The following is a 17,765-nucleotide window of genomic DNA, read 5'->3' as shown; positions in this document are numbered from 1 at the left end:
TTTGTAGCTTCTATACGAGTCATTTATGCATCCCTCCAATCCCAAATAAGACTGTGAACAGCAGTGACAATAATAAACCATTAAAGCTAAGCCCTAAAGAAAGCCCTGTTCAGGTAGACCCAAGTGCTTGCCAGCAAACAGGGCTCTAAGTGACAGGCAGGTGGCTTTGTGTGCTCACACTTTATTGTGAGATAAAAGGAAAACCAAGAGAGTAGGAAAAGTTTCCAAATCCCAGGTGTCTTTGCAGGGCATCATGAACACAAGAGGGATTTTAGAACAGAAGGAAGATGGAGGTACAAGGGAAACATGTCAGGCTGTGAGAAGATGATCATTAAGTTGTCCCTTGGTATCAGGACTCTGGTGCTGCAGCATGGAGGAAGCAAGGGCATAATTTCCTGCTTTGGCGAAGAGCAAACACTGACTAGAAAGAAATATGAGAAAAAAAGGCTCTGTTAGGTGCTGATGATGAGAAGAAAAAACATTTGAGCAACAGACAACTTCACAGTCAGATGTCACAAGACAGGCAGGCTGGTTGTTCTTACTTTATACAAAGGGTATTTTGTTGGTTATATTTTTGTTCAGATTATCCCCAGGACAAGAATAAAAGTCAAAATGAGAGCCTGTTTCATTTCTAGGCTTTCTGATTCTCTCATGAAGCCTCCAACCATTACACTACAACCTACTTTCACAGTTCTGGGTAACAAGCTGGGTGATAAAAATATCAGATGAAATTCAGTATCAATAAAAGCAAAGTAATGCATAAAGGGAAAAACAATCCTAACAATGCATACACAGTGTGGGCTGTAAATTAACTGGTGTCACACAGAAAGTTGGCTGAGGAATCTCCATGGGATGCCCTCTACAACTACTGGCTCTCTGCTCGTGCCAGTTAAATGCGTAGGGTAAATTCTGAGATACATTAGGGAAAAAATAGACGATGAAAAGAGAAAAATCATAGAATAATTTATATTGGAAAAGACCTGTAAGATCATTGAGCTTAGCCATTAATCCAGCATTGCCAGGCCACCACTAAACCATGTCCATTAGAATCACATCCACACACTTACTGAACACTTTCAGGCATGGTGATTCCACCACTCCCTCGGAAGCTCGGTCCAATGCCTGATCCCTCTTTCAGTGAAGAAATTTTTCTTATATCCAATCTAATCTTCCTCTGGTGCCACTTGAGGTCATTTCCTCTTGTCTTGTAACTTGGGAGAAGAGACTGACCTCCACCAGGCTACACCCTCCTTCCAGGGAGTTTTATAAAACAATAAGGCCCCCTCAAGCTTCCTTTCCTCCAGGCTAAATATAATATGGGATGATGTTTTATAAGGTTACATGCATTTTTGTCTTAATGCTGCATACATTTTGGGTCTAGCCATGTCTAAAATACAGAGCAGAATTAATAAAGACAGGGGAAAAACAAAAGGCTGAAAAGATTATAAGGAATATGGAAAGACTTCCAGAATAGATAAAGTAGGGTGGGGATTTTCAGTTTGGAATAGAAAAACAAAACTAAAGGGTAGAAGAAATTTATCCCGCTGTATAACCTACAAAATAGGAGTCATCTAATGAAATTACCAAATTGAGAGGTTAAAGCAGAAAAACAGGAAGGCTTATTCACTCATTGCATTCCTTTAAATTTTGAAAGTTTTTCTTGTGGTAATCACAACTACATACTGGGTTCAAAAATAAATTGTTAGAGGACAACTGCTTCAAGGCCCACAAAGCAGGATGGTTCAAAAGACTGTCCTGAAGATAGAAGACTGTAATGAAAATGCACTCTGTATTTTAACATGAAAAAAATTATACTTCATATCTGAATCAAACTGCTGTAAACAGCTGGCAACCTAGAAAAAACTCCTGGGTCCTGGGACTAGCCTAAACCGTCATTAAATCCACAAAGCTGTTTGCATCTCTCTTCTCCTCGGCAAATGCTTCCACCACCTTGACTCAATGTAAGTCATTAAGTCATCAGAAAAAAATCAAAACTCCACATGAAAGATGGAGCTTGTTTTGTCTTGGGCTGATAAATTAAATTGTAGAATCATAGGATCACAGAATGGGTTGGGTTGGAAGGCACATTAAAGATCATCTAGTCCCAGCCCTCTCTGCCTTATGTAGAGACACCTCCCACCAGACCAGGCTGCTCAGAGCCGTATCCAACCTGGCCTAGAACACTTCCAGAGATGGGGCACCCACAGCTTCTCTGGGCAGCCTGCGCCAGTGCCTCACTATCGTCACAGAAGAGTTTTTTCCTAATATCTAACCTAAATCTGCCCTCTTTTATCTTTCTACACCTTGTCCTACCACTATGTGCCCTTGTCAAAAAGGCATAAAACATCAGACATACTCTGAAGGAGTCAAAAGACAGAAACTGGGGAGGGAGTACATTAGGATGGGAGGAGAAGGGGAGAGAAGGACCCTTCTGCTTCCATCCCAATGGATCCTGGATTTGGGTCTGATGTGAAACTGCAGCCTGAGAGTCACCTGTGATGATGATAACAAAACAAAAAAGCTGTTCACATCAAAATACAATGATCTGTTCTTTCATTTTTCTGGGTTTACATTTAGGTTTTTTCCCCCTTATTTTTTTGGCTCTGGTTTGTGATAACAGTTGCTGTTATAAAAGAGTGTTGCTATACTAAATAAAAATTCCTCTGTCAGCAGGACACTGAACCTGAGGGTGCGATACATGGGAATTTGTGGGATTGCTCTGTCAGTGCAAGATCTCCTGAGATTTCTTTGGATTTAATCCCATCCTACAAATCCTGCAATGCTGTATCACTTTGATGTGACTTTGTGGGATTCTCATTACTTGTATTGACTTCGGTTTCCAGGAAGCTTGAGATTTCATCATCTGCTAACATATGCTGAAATGCATGTGTCAGTTCTATAATAAATTTCCAATATAAAAAAATATCTATAAAACATACAAATATGAAATTAGTTTGTAACACAATCTCCAGTTCTCTGTTTATTAGGGAAAGGCAAAGTTGGTAGTGCTGTCAATTATGTGAAGAGTGAGGCAGCTTTAATAATAAAACAGCATTCACAGTTTCTTATAACTCTACTAAGCAAATTGTTTGGCCTGAAAATTTCCATGCCAGCTGTCTGCCTCAGGCTGAAGTTTTTTGGAAAATTTCAGTCAAAACAGTTCAGCAGATTCTGAGAACAAGGCTAAGGAAAAATATGTTGTTTTACTCAAGGTTAAAAAGAAAAAAAAAAAAAAGCCTTTAGCTTTCTTTCTAAAACCTCCTCTGGGATTTTTAGGACTTCAGAGGAAGGACTTGAAATTTGCCTGGGAGAGAACTGTTTTTCTTCTAATGAATTTTGTGCTCATCTGTGTGAATTAAGCCAAGCTTAGACATTGCTGATAAAAACAATGTTGCTACATGTTCCTGGGTCCATTTGTACATTGTTTGCCAGCTTCCATCACTTACATTTCTACCTGCGTATGACTAAACAAGATGCTTTATGTTATGGGAAGTGCCAGTCTGCATCCAAGTGTCAGAACTGCAATCAGAGACGCTCTCTAGTTCTTGGCATGATCTCAAGCTGGTAGGAGCTGAATGAAGTTGGGATGAGAGATTTAGAGAGCAGGGGTTAGAGGGGTGAAAATGGGATTGTAGAAAGGATGAGACAGGGCACAAGGAGAGGAGCAGACTGAGTAGGGTGAACTGAGGGATCTGTTTAGAGTAGCAGAGTATTCTGTTAACCTAAGCCATTGACAGAGAGGGACCAAAATGAGGCAATGTCACAAAGCTACTGGCTCTTGGACAACTCAATAAAATCAAAAGAAATCAACAAAAACTAGACTAACAGACCAATAATATGATTTAAAAGTATATATTGGAGACCCATCATTTAAGTAAAAAACACAATGAAAGTTGCCTTAATCAAGTGTCTGAATAATGAAACAGTCATTGTTCACAAGACAGTGTTTTACGCAAGCCAGCCTGGAGATGAAGCAATAAGAATGAGAAGTAGAAAAGGAAGTTTACAATCCCTGTCTCAACCATTGCAGAACTGGGAGGCTTGTAGTGACTAAGCAGAGGATTGTGGAATGAGGACAAAGGTGTTTCAGATTCAGGCAGCCAAATGATGCCCCAAGACTGCTGGCAATGCTGGGCAAGTCCCTTCAACCCAGCATTTCAGAATTGTGTCAGATTGTGTGTTGCAGCCTACGGATTACCTTGACAGCTCAGAGTCTGATCTGCTGAAGTGTCAAACATCCATAGCAGCAATTAAAGGCTCTGTGAACTTTGCATTGTTTTAGCACCACCGTAAGGAAACACCGTAAGTAATCCCTGATCAGGGCTCTGTCTGCAGGAACACATCGGCTGGTTGGCTCTTGAGATGGTTCTCTGCTTTCTAGAACAAAAATCTGTGACAAAAAGCTGATCACCTTAAACCCAGCTGTACAAAGGGTAATTTTCTAGAAATAGAAGCATTTGCTTGTTCCAAACTGACAGGATTTGTGCTGCCCACAGCCCAACCCCCTAACGTTGTTTGTATCAACAGGCAGAAAGCAAATTCCAGTGTTTCTCATGCTCTGTCAGTTTTCCCAACCATTTTTGGTAGTCACTTCTAAAAGCTTTTTAGCTAACCAAACTCTCCCTTCCTAGTCTTCTTTATGTTACAGAGGTAAAGATGAAATGGTTTTCAGCATCCAAAGACACAGAGGCAATTCAAAAGGAATTAGCAGATTATTGAAAACTTTCCATTATAAAATTTGGGGGTTCAGTTCATCTGTAAGAGTGGCCTGTTTAAGTCCAGGTGACCCAGTGGAAGAGATGGTTTATGAACTGCAGGCCTCCAGGACTTTGCTCTTATGTGGACAGACAGGAGTTGAAGATGCTCCTGCCCAGGAAATGAATCCTGGTTTCTCTTATACTCCACACAGCATGATGCCATAGAATATTCTGAGCTGGAAAGGATCCATAAGGTTCATTTGGATCAACTCCTGATATGGAAGACTAAGATTGATTTTATGAATAGACCAAATATTCCCCAGAAGGAACAGGCAGGCCCAGACTGGATTTTTTTTAAGCAATTTTAAGATTTACAGTACACATACTGGAGTTTGAGGAGGTAACAACAAAACCTATGAGCCTTTATTGCATACATGATGCAGGGTTGGACTAAAACAGAAAAATAGAATTTAATCTTCTATTTCTAACTTTTGACTGTATAACTAATCAATCTCCAGAATACTTTGAAGGCTCAGTGTGTGCAAACACATATGTAGGCAAGTGATACAGCTTCTGCTCAGTGTTTAAAGAGAAAACTGCACTGAATAATCACCTACAACCTAAATCAATGGGCAGTGAGACACCTCCTGCTTTCATCTGTTGCTGCTGGGGTAGCACATCTGCCACCAGTGCCTTAGCGGTGATTGCAGCAGTGGAGCAGCATTCTGGACTGCAGTGGTTATCCTAGACCGTAGCAAATGCTACTTCTCTAAAACATGTGGAGATATCTGTGAAATCTCACTGAGCCATCCCCATTAACTTGAGCTGATAAATGCAGGTCAGTGAGCTCCTCCACCTAAATCGACCATCAGCAATTCCTCTTTCCTTCTTCCTGCTTCCCCCCACTTAAAAAAAGAACAAGGATCGTGTCACATCCTAGAAAGCAGCTCTTACTTGGAAAAGGAAACTTATCTGTCAGCCCTAATTCGTTTCACAATGCACTTTCCTTCTTCTTGCTGCCAACACACTGGAAAAACAGAGAAATCTGTGCTTTCACGGACATCTTCACATTCAAAAGATCACCTCTGCTGATACCCAGCAGGACAACATTCGATGAAGTTTGAAACCCCCTACAGCACAAACAGCTTCATTCCAAGCAACTTGGTATAAAGGCAAAAGGATTTTTGTCAGAAAGGCTCAAACTTTCCAAAATTTGAACTTTCTATAAGAAGTGTTTGTCACTGCACACAGACAAAGAAACATGCCCTCCTACTCACATTTCAACTCTGCCTCTACAGATGCTCCAGGGGAGTACAACAGCTGGCAAAATATATGTATATATATTTCTGACAAAATTATTTATCTATCAAGTGAAGCAAGGGTGAAACAGCACAGAAGAATGAGAATTGTACATTTATTCCTGACTACTATAAGTCCTACAGCCACGCTGCAGCACCACTCCTCATGTTATGCTGAAAAAATTAAGATATAAATTTCCCCGTGATTCTTTTTCCTTTTAATCTAGAGCAAAGAGGGAATACACAGATATGCTTTAAAAAAAAAAAGTTAGATTATAGGACTTTTTCCTCTGAAACATATAGGTCAAGGATCCATGAATACCCAATTCCCTGGCAAGTTACTCTGTCAAAGTACCCAGCAATGCCAATTTGTCAGTTCAAAGCAGAAACTGAGTATTTTAGCTTTTAGTTACAATAAGCTATGCTGATAGACTTTGTAACAGGGCAGGTAACAGCCAGTCTCTAAATCTGAATTGACATTGATTTACAGAGTTTCATTTCTCTGAATCAAATCTGAGAGAGAGAGAGAGTTTCAAGCTACTTCATCTCTTGAAATTACAACTACACATTTCTTAAACACTGAAGAGTTTGCTTTAAAGAAATAAAAAAATAAAATCTCAACTGCCTACAGAGGTAACATAAAAGGGAAAAGTGATGTTAAAGATACCAAACTAGCAAGTTTTTGTTTATCCATCTTTTTTTAATTCTGCTTTTCCCCTATATAAATTTTTAAAATCACCTTGATTTGAAATCCTAATAATAAATATGCCACACAACATCCCTCCTGTCAAATCTCTCCCTTCGTGGTATTACTGCAATATTTGTAACTTTTGATCTGGAAACATCAAGTTACATAAGATCATAGCTCTGCTTCTTGCAAAGATGTGATTCTGTCAGAAAATGAACCATTGAAGCGGGAACTCAACAGAACTGGAAATGACTTTCCCAGGGAAAAGGTAGTTTTGCTTAAGCATCTCAGCTATTTTAAAGTGTAAGAACTCAATGTTTTATTCTCCTGAGCAGAGAAATGGCAAACTACCAGGTTAAAAATAATCAGAGTAGGCTCTTAATTGGAATAGTGTACATGTTGTAGACAGAATGAAATAACATTTCGTTATTATGCACTCCAGGAAACCAATAAAATAAAGTAAAATAAAGAATTCACTCTGTAAAATAAAAATAACGTTTTCCCTTGCCAGCACACTATCTGCTCACCAAAACAAAAGGAAAGCATCTATTTTAAATGAGACAAGGAAAATAATTAAGCTACATGGACTTAAAATTGCGGACTTAAAATTCTCAGTCCAAATCCTACTCTTTTCCCAGACCCACTGAAATTAGAGAGATGTCTCTCTTTTTCCATCCACCCATGGAGTAAATTAAATTGGGGGTGGGGGAGACTATCTCGCCCCCACCAACCAAAACCAGATGAGCAGCTTTATCTTCATCTCTCCATAATGTTTCCCTATCCTTGAAAAATAGAGAAGGTAAATTCTCCCAGGGAAGCTTTTCTAAACCAGGATCCCTTACTAATAAGAAAAGGAAACTACGAAGTTAACTTCTGCATCTCCTTTTGCCTTTTACCCCTTTCCTTGCCAAAGAACAGCCCGAGAATCTTTTTCCATATTAATCACCCTCTTTCTTCACCAAAACGTGGGATTTCTTCTCCAGGTCACACACACAAATAACAAAATTCTCCTCTTGTGAAGGAGGGAGGTATGGATGGGAAAGGAGGGTGAGGCACAGGGGCAGAGTCCCTGGAAAGATACGGTGCATCTCCAGTGCAGTGACAGTAATTCCCAGTCTTGGTGATTCTTTTTTGAGGGGGGGAAAGGGAAAAGAAGTGAAACAGGTTGTCTGCAAAGGCAGCTCCCCTCCTCCCCTGCCCCATGTGTGTGTGCAGACCCCCTTCCCTGGACGGTGGGTGCAGAGCAGTGGTCCTGCTCTCAAGGGAAGAGCAACACCTGGGAAATGCCCGGCCACACACCCTGCCCCCAGACCCAAAGCAAACTAGCAGAGAGCCCGATTTTCTTGGGCCACGCACTCTCGGGGATTGCATTCTCAGGGGATCATGGCAGCAAAGAATTGTCCTGGCCTCAAAGCAGCCCACTCCAGCAAGGAGTGATCCAGCGGCGTGGCAGAGTCTGGGCGCTGGGAATTTTACAAGGAAGGGCAGCTCGCAATGGCCACAAACGAGCAGATTCCTACAGCCTTGTAACACAGGCAGAGCCGAGCGAGCTGCTCTGAAGTCTTGCCTCGCTGCAAAACAGCGCAGGAGACTCGCCTTCCTCTCTTTCTGCTCTCCCCACACCGCACTAAACATATATATATAGATGTATATATATATAGATATATACATACACACACATACTCCTTGTTTTTTCCACCCAAGCCTATAAAAGTGCTACAGGCAGAGGCACTAAGTGGGAGGCGCCTGGCTCTGAAGAGGCCAATGAAATAAATTAAATACAAATCCCTGGCTCAGCCCCAGCCTCCCCCAGCTACCAGGGGAGAGGCTGGGGTTCCCGATGGCCAATCCTCGGCTCCTGCCACAGCCACAGTGCGGGTGGCATTCGCGGGCTGCTGCCATGGTATAGGCGAATATATGCTAAGCCTTGGGTGTTGCAGGCACATATGGTGCACATGTTGGGAGCAGAGCACTTTCCTTAGGAGGGGAGGGGCTACCCTACTAGTAGGCAATTTTATTAGGGTCAGCGAAGTCGAAAGAAATGGGATTGGGATAGGCTGGGAGCTGCCAAGTTCCCCTGCCCGACTCCGGCGCCCCAGAGCAGGGAGCAGCACACTAACAACTTGCCAGGCTACAGCAGAAGTTTACCTCTAAAAAGCACAGAGACAACTCCCAACTTCAAAGATTTGCTCTCATTTTCTCATTTTATGGCCCTCCCTTCACTGGAACTTTTCTCAGGGAAAAAATTAAAAAAAAAAAAAAAATGCAGCTGTAAATTCAAGGTGAGGCTTCACTGCAAAAAGTTAAGGAGGAAGATAGACTTGAGGCAGAAGGACTAATTTTTAGTTTGATTCAGGAGTTTGGTGTTTTGCCGTGTTTATTTATCATTTTTAAATCATAAGAAATTGAACTTTCCAGGAAAGAACATGAGGAAATGCATTCAAGATGCAGAAAAATCTTGCCTATCTGTTCAATGAGCATTTAGTAATTTCTGTTTTGGCCATATGAAAAATGTATTTTGGATTGTGTATCCCATAAAACAAGGCAGTGGCATGAATATGTTTTTTTGGTTGGGTTTTGGGGTTTTTTTTTGTTTGTTTTATTTTATTTTATTTTTTCCAAATCATGCACTTACATGCATGGTTATAACCACCGTGAATTTCTAAGTGTGGTCATGATAAGAAAGTAAATAATACTGCCTGGTGAGTACTTTTAGAGTTTTAGGGGGGTAATTATTATTTTTTATAGAATTAGAAATTTCTTAACTACTACTTGTTTTGAAGTAAAATATCTCAGATATTTTACACTATATTTTCAATCAAAACAAATCCTAGGAAATAAATGCCCTTTGGTAGCAGTCTGGTTTCATGTTCAACAGCCCAAATTTGTATTTGAGAATACAGATTGTTGAGAATACGAGCAGGAGTCTGAACCACTGCATTTCTTCCAGGCACTCCAGCATCTTTTCTCCAACACCACACTATTTGGGCGATCTTTTAATCCTGGCAGGGCATGGCTAGAAGCAGGGCTTTAACATTTAATGCCTAAGAAACAGACTTGTCATTCAACTTGCAGTCAAGCGCATTTCTTTCTTTTCTTTTTTTTTTTTTTTTTGCTTTTTGTTGGAGGAAAACCCACCTTTCCTTGGAAAATGGGAATGGGAGACCCCATCCTCACCCCCGATTCTATCACGGTTCTAAATGTAAACATACACACACACACACTCCCACCACGCACCACCCTGCAGCAGGACATGAGTATGGGGGGTTCAGACAGAGCCAAAAGAGCTGAGAAATACCAAGGCACTTTCTTTCTTACTTATTTTTTTTTTTTTCTGCCTCCTCTCCTCCCTGCTTTTACTATTACATAAATAACACCGATTGATCTTAAAGCTGCATCCCTGCTCCAGTGCCTCCCAATCTGCACTGCTGCCTTCCCCCAGCACCGCCGCACCGCTCGGGGTGCAGAGGGAAGGGTCGGGGAGGAGGAAGGTTGGATGGGAGAATCCACTCCAAACATACCCTGAAGCAAGGATTTGGCAGTCTGGGGGTGTCTGATCCCCCCCGCCCCAGCCCGGAGCTTCCCGCAGCATCTATGCCTCCCTCCGAATTGCTGCAAATTGTGCGAGGGGAGGGCAGGGAACTGGGCATGAGGGAAGGATGGATGCTGGGGAGGGAAAGCCAGCGATTCAGGGAGCTTCTCCCCAGCCCCAGCCTGTGTGCCTGGCTGTTTGGTGGGAAGAGGGAAGGGGGAAGGGAAAATTCAAGAGAGTCTATGGTATAAATACACTTTTCAGAGGAAAAAGCGAAGCTTACCATGTCTGCAGCTTCCCCCCACCGAAATGCCACTTCTGTGTCCAGCGATCCCAAAGTGGAAACTACAGGCAGGCACCGGAGCTCATCTCCGCAGGCAGCTCAGAGATACACCGCTGCCACCCCCAAAAATCAAAATCAAAATAAATTTAAAAAAAAAAAAAAAAAAAGAACAACGACTGGTCCAGCTTCTTTCCTGACAGGAATCGTCCTGGTAGGACTGCCCAAAATAAGCAGCTGCAATCCAAAGGCTTTATTTAAAGCTTCCCCCCTCCTCCTCCCTCTCTCCGTGCCTCGCTCGCTCTCTCGCTCTCGCTGTTACACACAGAGAGAAAGAGAGACACACACAGGTTACATGAATGGGAGGCAGGAGCCGGCGCTCCCGGCTGGAATGACAGGCGCACATGCGGCTGGCGGCTGCCCACCCCACGGCGTGGGAGCAGCTCGGACACGGCCTGCGGATGCGTGCAGAGGGGCACGGGGTGCGAACAGGCACCGGGGTGGCGTGGGCATGGACATGGGCATGGACATAGACATGGGCAGGGGCAGGGGCAAGGGCAGGGGAGGACACAGACACGGCATGGACGTGGGGCTGAGGAAAATACAGACATGGGAAGGTCAGGACCATAGAACAGATGTGTGCCAGGGATGTACACAGACACAGGCATGGCATGGGGAGAACACTGGCATGAGATGGGAACGGGCACAGGTATGGGTATGACGCAGTTGTGGCATAGGCATGGATTGGGGAGGGCACAGGAGCATGGCAGGGACACTGGGAGAGGGGCATGGGCATGGCATGGGCATGAAGGGGATTTGGGCACGCATGGCATGGAGAGAGGATGGACAGGGCTCTGGGGAGGGGATGGACATGGCGTGGACAAGGACAGGTATGTGGGCATGGTGATGAGATGGTTCAAGTGTGGACATTAGAATGAGAAGGTAATAGGGATGGGAGAGGATGTTCTTGGGCATGATAGGAATGGGTTGGTCTTGGGCATGGAATAGGCATGGGGTTGGGTTGGAATGGCATTGGCTTTAGCATGAGAATGGAATGGGGATCAGGATGGAGGGAAGAAGTGGAGCCTCAGGTGGTGCATTCATGTCCTGGCTGTGGTGAACCTCCCTCTCCTCTTGGGGTCGGGTGGGCTCTAGTTTCAGCACACATTGTGAGGAGCAGGAAACCTGTTTCTCCTGTGCCTCTATGTAGGCAGCTTGCATAATATCTTGCTTTTGGGGTCAGGGAGCATCTTCCACGATGGTGTCAGGAGAAGACACCTCTATCATTATCAGTTACTACTACTATTTTTTAACTTTTTTTAAAGAATTGTGCTGTTTGATAATTAAAATCAAATTCTCAGAAAGAAGGCCTGCAAGATTCAAGGTTAGATCTTCTTGAGGAAGAAGATCAATGCTACCAGTTTCTGCTATTATTTATTTGGGGGGGGGTGCAGGGGATTGTTTTGGTCTTATCTGTTTTGTTTTTTTTTTTAATGGTACTGACAAGAAATTAGTGATTTTTAATGCTGCTATTCAACATGCTCTGAAGAAAGAAAGGGTTATGGTGTTGCTAAGTGTCAGGCCCTGCTAGTGCTTCACTGCATGACCTTGGGCATGTTCTCAATAACTTATTCCTGTCAGTATATATCACCCATTGCCATTTACACTCAGCCTATCATTTTCTCATTCACCAAATAATCTCATTTTTCTCTTTCGAGCCCCTCCTCAGAATTTACTCTTACAAAACTTTTCAGCAACAGTCTCTACAGGGCTTGTGTTGACATCACAAATCTTGGAGTGACACGGGATTGAGCCCTAAAACCACTTTGTAAGAGGAGTGCTGAACATAATGGACTGCAGTACTTCAAGCTGTGCTTTGAGCTACATGGGAATCATCTTCTTCATGGCATACCTTTAAATCAGACAGGTACGAGTGTGCTGTGGTCTGCCTTTTTCTCCTGTCCTAAAATTTCTAGCCTTTGTGTAAAGCAAGAGATAAGATATGTGTTTTATTCCAAATCCAGAAATCACAGTAAAAAGGCACACAGCAAATCAGAACATCATCCTAAAACAGCAGAATCCTTGACATGAAGGTCTGCTTTGCAAAATAGCTGCTGCTGTTCACTGTTTTCTCAGACATACATATTAAAAATGAAATATATTTGCATTGGCCTTATTACCTCTGGAATATATTCCACATCAGGAATCTAAACTCTAGACAAAGGTAATTTAGATCTCCGGAAGGAAAAAGTTTAACTGAGAAATATATATATTGTTAGGAATAGACCTCATCCAAATTCAATGGTAATTGTATAAGCCTTTCAAAAATCATACAGTATGCAAGCTTCCAAAATTTCGGAACAAGAAACATTTCCATTTAAATGCCAAGAAGCAATTTTTCCTCTCTTGTTCAATACTAAATCAGTCACATGAGCAGTTTGCATTTGATTTTAGAAAGGAAATGGAACATCTTCTCTTCCAATTACATATAACTTTTTCTTATTCTTGTTCTTAGTGCTCTTACAGTTTGCGTTACTTTCCTGCAGTTTTGAAACACTCAGTTGATCCACCCATTCACCCCAGACATTTATTTATTTATTATTTAAACTCAAGTGACACTATTAAGAGAAAATAAGTAAACCCAAGTGGGGAGTAGAATGCTGTTTATTTGAATTCTGGCTGGTAAATTCAAGTTTAACAGGTCAGCACTGTTCGTGTAATTGGCCTTTCTCTGTTAACAGAACTAGACAATAATGTTCTTGGAAAAAAAAAAAGAAAAGAACAACAGTAATTTAATGGGGGAAAAACTACTTTGCTTAGGAAAATCCTGCTCCTGCTTCAATTCACAGTGAATTACTGTGGTCACAGAAGTGTGCTGCACACCTCTTTGGAGCACATTTTATGAAGATATACATTCAAGTATCAGTGTTCATCAGCCTGCCATGTGGTGCTTGTGTCCTGCACCCCAGCTACTTTGCACTTTGCTCCTTGAGAACAGTGACTGAGTCAAGATCTCCTCCACGCAGTGTTTATGAAGAGTTTGTAAAGAAGCCACGTCTGTGGGACAAGAAGGTAAAAGACAAGACTAGTGCAAGAGCCTGTTAGACCTTGTGTGCCAGAGAGCAAGGACAGCGAGTCCTGGAGCTGCCACTCCAATTAGCACTTAGTGCTCCTAATGCCGGCTTGTGTTTCTGTGTTGACATTCACCCCAACAAAATGAAATCACCTTTTGTAAAGTCCCCACTCATCAAGCAAAAAAAGTAGCAACATCTGGTGGTCAAAAGCTTCTTGCTGGCCAAGTTCAGCAGCAGTTGGTTTGGTGACTCCTTTGCTTTAGTGGAGACATCTTCTAGAGGGGCTGTACTGCTTGACAGACACTACTAAAGATTTTCATTTTTTTTTCTACATCCAAGAAAATAATCCAGAGGGAAAACCCATATATTTTAATCAATGGAAGTGAAACCATTTGCCTTTCAGAGACTATAAAATACACACCCCAGGGTTCAATGCTCTTTTTTACTACTCCAGAACATTCTTATGGGGAAATCACTCTTTTCTTGATGAATGTGAAATTCAAATGTGGAAATATGCCATTCTTCATGCTTTCTCCATAGGGTGCAAAATGATTTCTGTAATTAAACCCTTTTTGCCAACATTTCCTGATGAGAATATTTTTTTTAATTTTTTTTTTTTTCCTAAATACAAGGGGAAAAAGCCATGTACAAAAGGGTTTGCAAAACCAGGTCTGGAGTGTTTGACCTTTAAGCCTCTGTTTGAATTAGCTATTTTGTTTAAAAAGTGCACGAGGATGAGGATGAGGAACATGAGTGAGAGCTGCAGCTTAAGTTTCCAATTAGGCACTGCTGAAAGAAATGGCTGCAGGAAAAAGAAAGATATGGGTACCAGTGCTAATATTAGTGTAGCTATTAGGGAGGACATTAGCTCTGAGAACACACAGCCCAGTGTTCCACACACTTCAGCAGCCCCAAGGGTGTTACCAGGGTCTGTGTGGGGATTGTGCTGAAATGTGTGCTACGGCATCAGTGCTGCACTGGTTCCCATGGTAGCTAGATCAAGGAAATCCAGCTTCTCTGATATGAATCAAGCTGTGAGGGGCAGTGTAGACAAAATTGGAGTCAATTAAGAAAATCACCTGTGGGAGTTTTTGTAGGACTTGGACCTGAAGTCCACAACATATTGCTTGCCACCACAGCCTGGGCCATGTAATATACAGAGATCAGGAAATGGGACAGAGCTTTTATCCACCTACACCATTAAGGGGTGAAACCCTATTCCTCTATGACAGATGGCAGGGCTGAACCAAAGCTGGATGCAGAGATGAATCCTGAAGTTCCCACTTTGAGTTATGTCTCTCTGACAAAGCTCTTGAACAAGGTGGTGGAGCAGAAATCACTGGTGCTCTTTATCAAAAGCAGGATTTCCCTCCTCTTTCTCCTCACTCCATGAATTCCTGCAGCTTAAATCAGTCTGCATTGACTAGAGAGATGGCTACACTACTGGTACCATGAGTTTATGTCCAAACTAGGGATGGACACAATATTGAATCACAAAATTATTAAGATTTGAAAAGACCAATTGTTGACCCAGCACTGGCAAGTCCACTAGTAAACCATGTCCTTAAGTGCCACATCCACAAGTCTTTGAACACTTCTGAGTACGGTTATTCCCCCACTTCCCTAGGCAGCCTGTTCCCATGTGTGATCACTTTTCAGTGAAGAAATTTTTCCTAGTATCTAGTCTAAACCTCCCCTGGCCCAACCTGAGGCCCTTTCCTCTCATCCTGAAGACTCTTTCCTTTTGTAAAGGTATTTCCTTTTATTGGCAGATCTTTCACAGGCTGCTGGAGGCTGGAAAGGGTCATTTTATACTGACTGTGCCTTTTGTAGCATCTCAGTGGATATTAAGTCTCAAGAAGAGCAGAACTGAGCATCTACCCACAGTACTGGGCCTTATAGCCTTCCTTTCCTTCCTTGCAAAGCACCAATGTCTGTTGTCATACCTGAGAACGAGCCGAGGCATACGATGGAGCTGAGAGTCTGCTCCAACTGCTTACTCAGGAAAAGTTCCCATCAAGTGAATTGGCCATTTGCCTGAGTGAATGTTGCAGGATTCGGCCCATATGCTTCTCAGCTCTTATATTTGCATAGTACAGAATATGCTTACAGTACAGTGCCAATGAAACAAAACTATATACAGTTAAGCACAGAAAAACCAAGAGCACAGTTAATACCATTTACAAACAGCAGCTGAGCTCTGCAGCTGACATCCAGGCTTATAGACCATGCTCTGATGTGGGTAATATGCACAAGACAATAATTTATAGGCAGTTAGGTGGAAGGTCCTATAAACGTATAGGTCTCTATTCTCCTGTCCCTAAGCCTATTACATTCTTTTTCCCTGTGCATTGTTTATATTTTAATTCTGTAAATATGTCCCCCTTTTTTTTTTTCTTTATTTTTTAAACTAAGGAAAACATATCAGGAGGCCACTTCCATGGAAAACAATTGCTCCTGAGGTAAATGTTTTGGGATTGTGTAAACATACTGTATATACCATATGAAGTGAACTTCAAATGAGATGCTGGTTCCTTCAGTCTACTGAAGTAGAATGAGGTCTCTCATCACCAGAAATTCCAGTGATGTCTTAGGAAGAAGAAAGATCTTCATCAAGAAGGTGTAGATCATGTCAAGAACGGTATAAATTTCTCAGAGGATCAAATTACACCTTTTCAAAGACATATTTTTCCTCTCTAAAGATCTAAAGCATGGGTTTTGTTTTTTTAAATCTAGTAATAGGATAGAATATTTCTCAATTCACAGCACATGATAAAACAGCCATGAACAACTGTAATACAATATCTCTTCAATACAATTGACCATAAGTATATTGGAAGATCCTCCAAAAAATAATTATCCTATTACCTCACTGTGACTTCCCATCCAATTTTGTTCACCTCACTGTAAAAAACAGATGGAATAGATGGCTTTTATATTTTTAATAATAATAGAATGTTCAGGATTTGATATAGAAACCTGGCTACCAAGGTGATAGGTACATATAAGAACCTATTTAGCATAGCTGTGTGAATAGGAATTGCCATTAAATTACAATGAAATACTGAAGCATATCAAACAATATAAAATAAAACTTAGAAGGCCAATCTGCAACCATCTTCAAGCCATAACCTCTTCATAAGGAAGACTATTTTCTTGATTAAATCTTCTGGTTTGGACGCATGTGTAATGTTTCTAAATTCTCCAAAAAGACCACATATCTTTACCAACTTTGTGATCACTCTAGATTTACACTTGTGCAATAGAAAAATTCATAATAATAGTCTGAATCACATGCTAGATGCTCTTGGGAAATGAAAAGCCAGTTATTTCAATCACAGAGGGTCTCGGTCTTACTAAAAAAAATAGATCTGGAGACATCTTTTCCCTTTAGAGAATAGTGTCTGAGACAAAAGAATAAAGCCCCCAGTTCCCCAGTACCTTCACTTCTGGCATCTCCTTTTCATGTGTTGAACCAGCCATTGACTTCTGAGATGGGAAAGTACCCACATTATTGTATGATAACAGAGAAAAGTGATCTTCTGGTACTGACACTGCAGATCTCAGTACAATGACTGGTTCTGATACACATTTTCAATCCTTGTTAACTTTTTAGGACTCGACCCCAAGACTGTCTCACTGAATCCTCACCAGAATATTAAGTAGCATCAATATTCTGTGCCTCCAGCCTGGGCTGCCTCCGTCAGCTGACACATCACCACTGACAAGCAGGGAGGGACTGGGCTCTGCTCCCACTTTCTGCTCTGTCCTCCAGATAGATTGTGTTAGTTTACTGGCAAAATTTAGTTTTTATTATTGTTTGCACTTCAGAATCAATATGGATATGGAAGAATAAGCTGAAATATATGCCTTTCGCATCCTTAATAACAGCACGGCCTCTCTGTAGCTACGTGACAATTCCCTAACACTTTATTTAACAGTAGCAATTTATCATGACTGCTGTATCACAGTGAAGTAGTTCAGTATCCCAAATTTACAAGAAGCGCTCTTCTCTGTGCCTATTTGTACTGCTTATTTCAAGACAGACCAACAGACTGAGTGCTAGCTTTCCGCTTGGAAAATCCAAATTCAGTTGCTTGGTGTAGCAAAAAAACTGTCTAGGCTTCAGTTTCCTCTGTATAATATACAGATAAAAATACTTCCTCTCTTTATCAGATGTTGTGAGGATAAGTGCA

General features: G+C 41.7%; 1 protein-coding gene across 4 annotated transcripts in view; it reads right to left on the bottom strand.

Moving 5' to 3' along the window:
- TENM4 (teneurin transmembrane protein 4) overlaps positions 1-10,644 on the bottom strand; it is a 591,948-nt gene extending 581,304 nt beyond the window's left edge. For all 4 annotated transcript variants that reach the window (XM_088068964.1, XM_088068961.1, XM_088068963.1 and 1 more), the window contains exon 1: positions 10,499-10,644. The gene's annotated coding sequence lies outside the window, so the exon portion shown is untranslated. The remainder of the gene's footprint in view (positions 1-10,498) is intronic.
- Positions 10,645-17,765: the final 7,121 nt, after the last annotated feature.

The sequence above is a fragment of the Pseudopodoces humilis genome, chromosome 2 (assembly GCF_049639895.1).
Source record: "Pseudopodoces humilis isolate 2021_Gansu_Grassland_sample_001 chromosome 2, ASM4963989v1, whole genome shotgun sequence".
Classification (NCBI taxonomy): Eukaryota; Metazoa; Chordata; class Aves; order Passeriformes; family Paridae; genus Pseudopodoces; species Pseudopodoces humilis.
The sequence above is the reverse complement of the archived record's forward strand: the minus strand, read 5'-3'. Positions and strand labels throughout refer to the sequence as shown.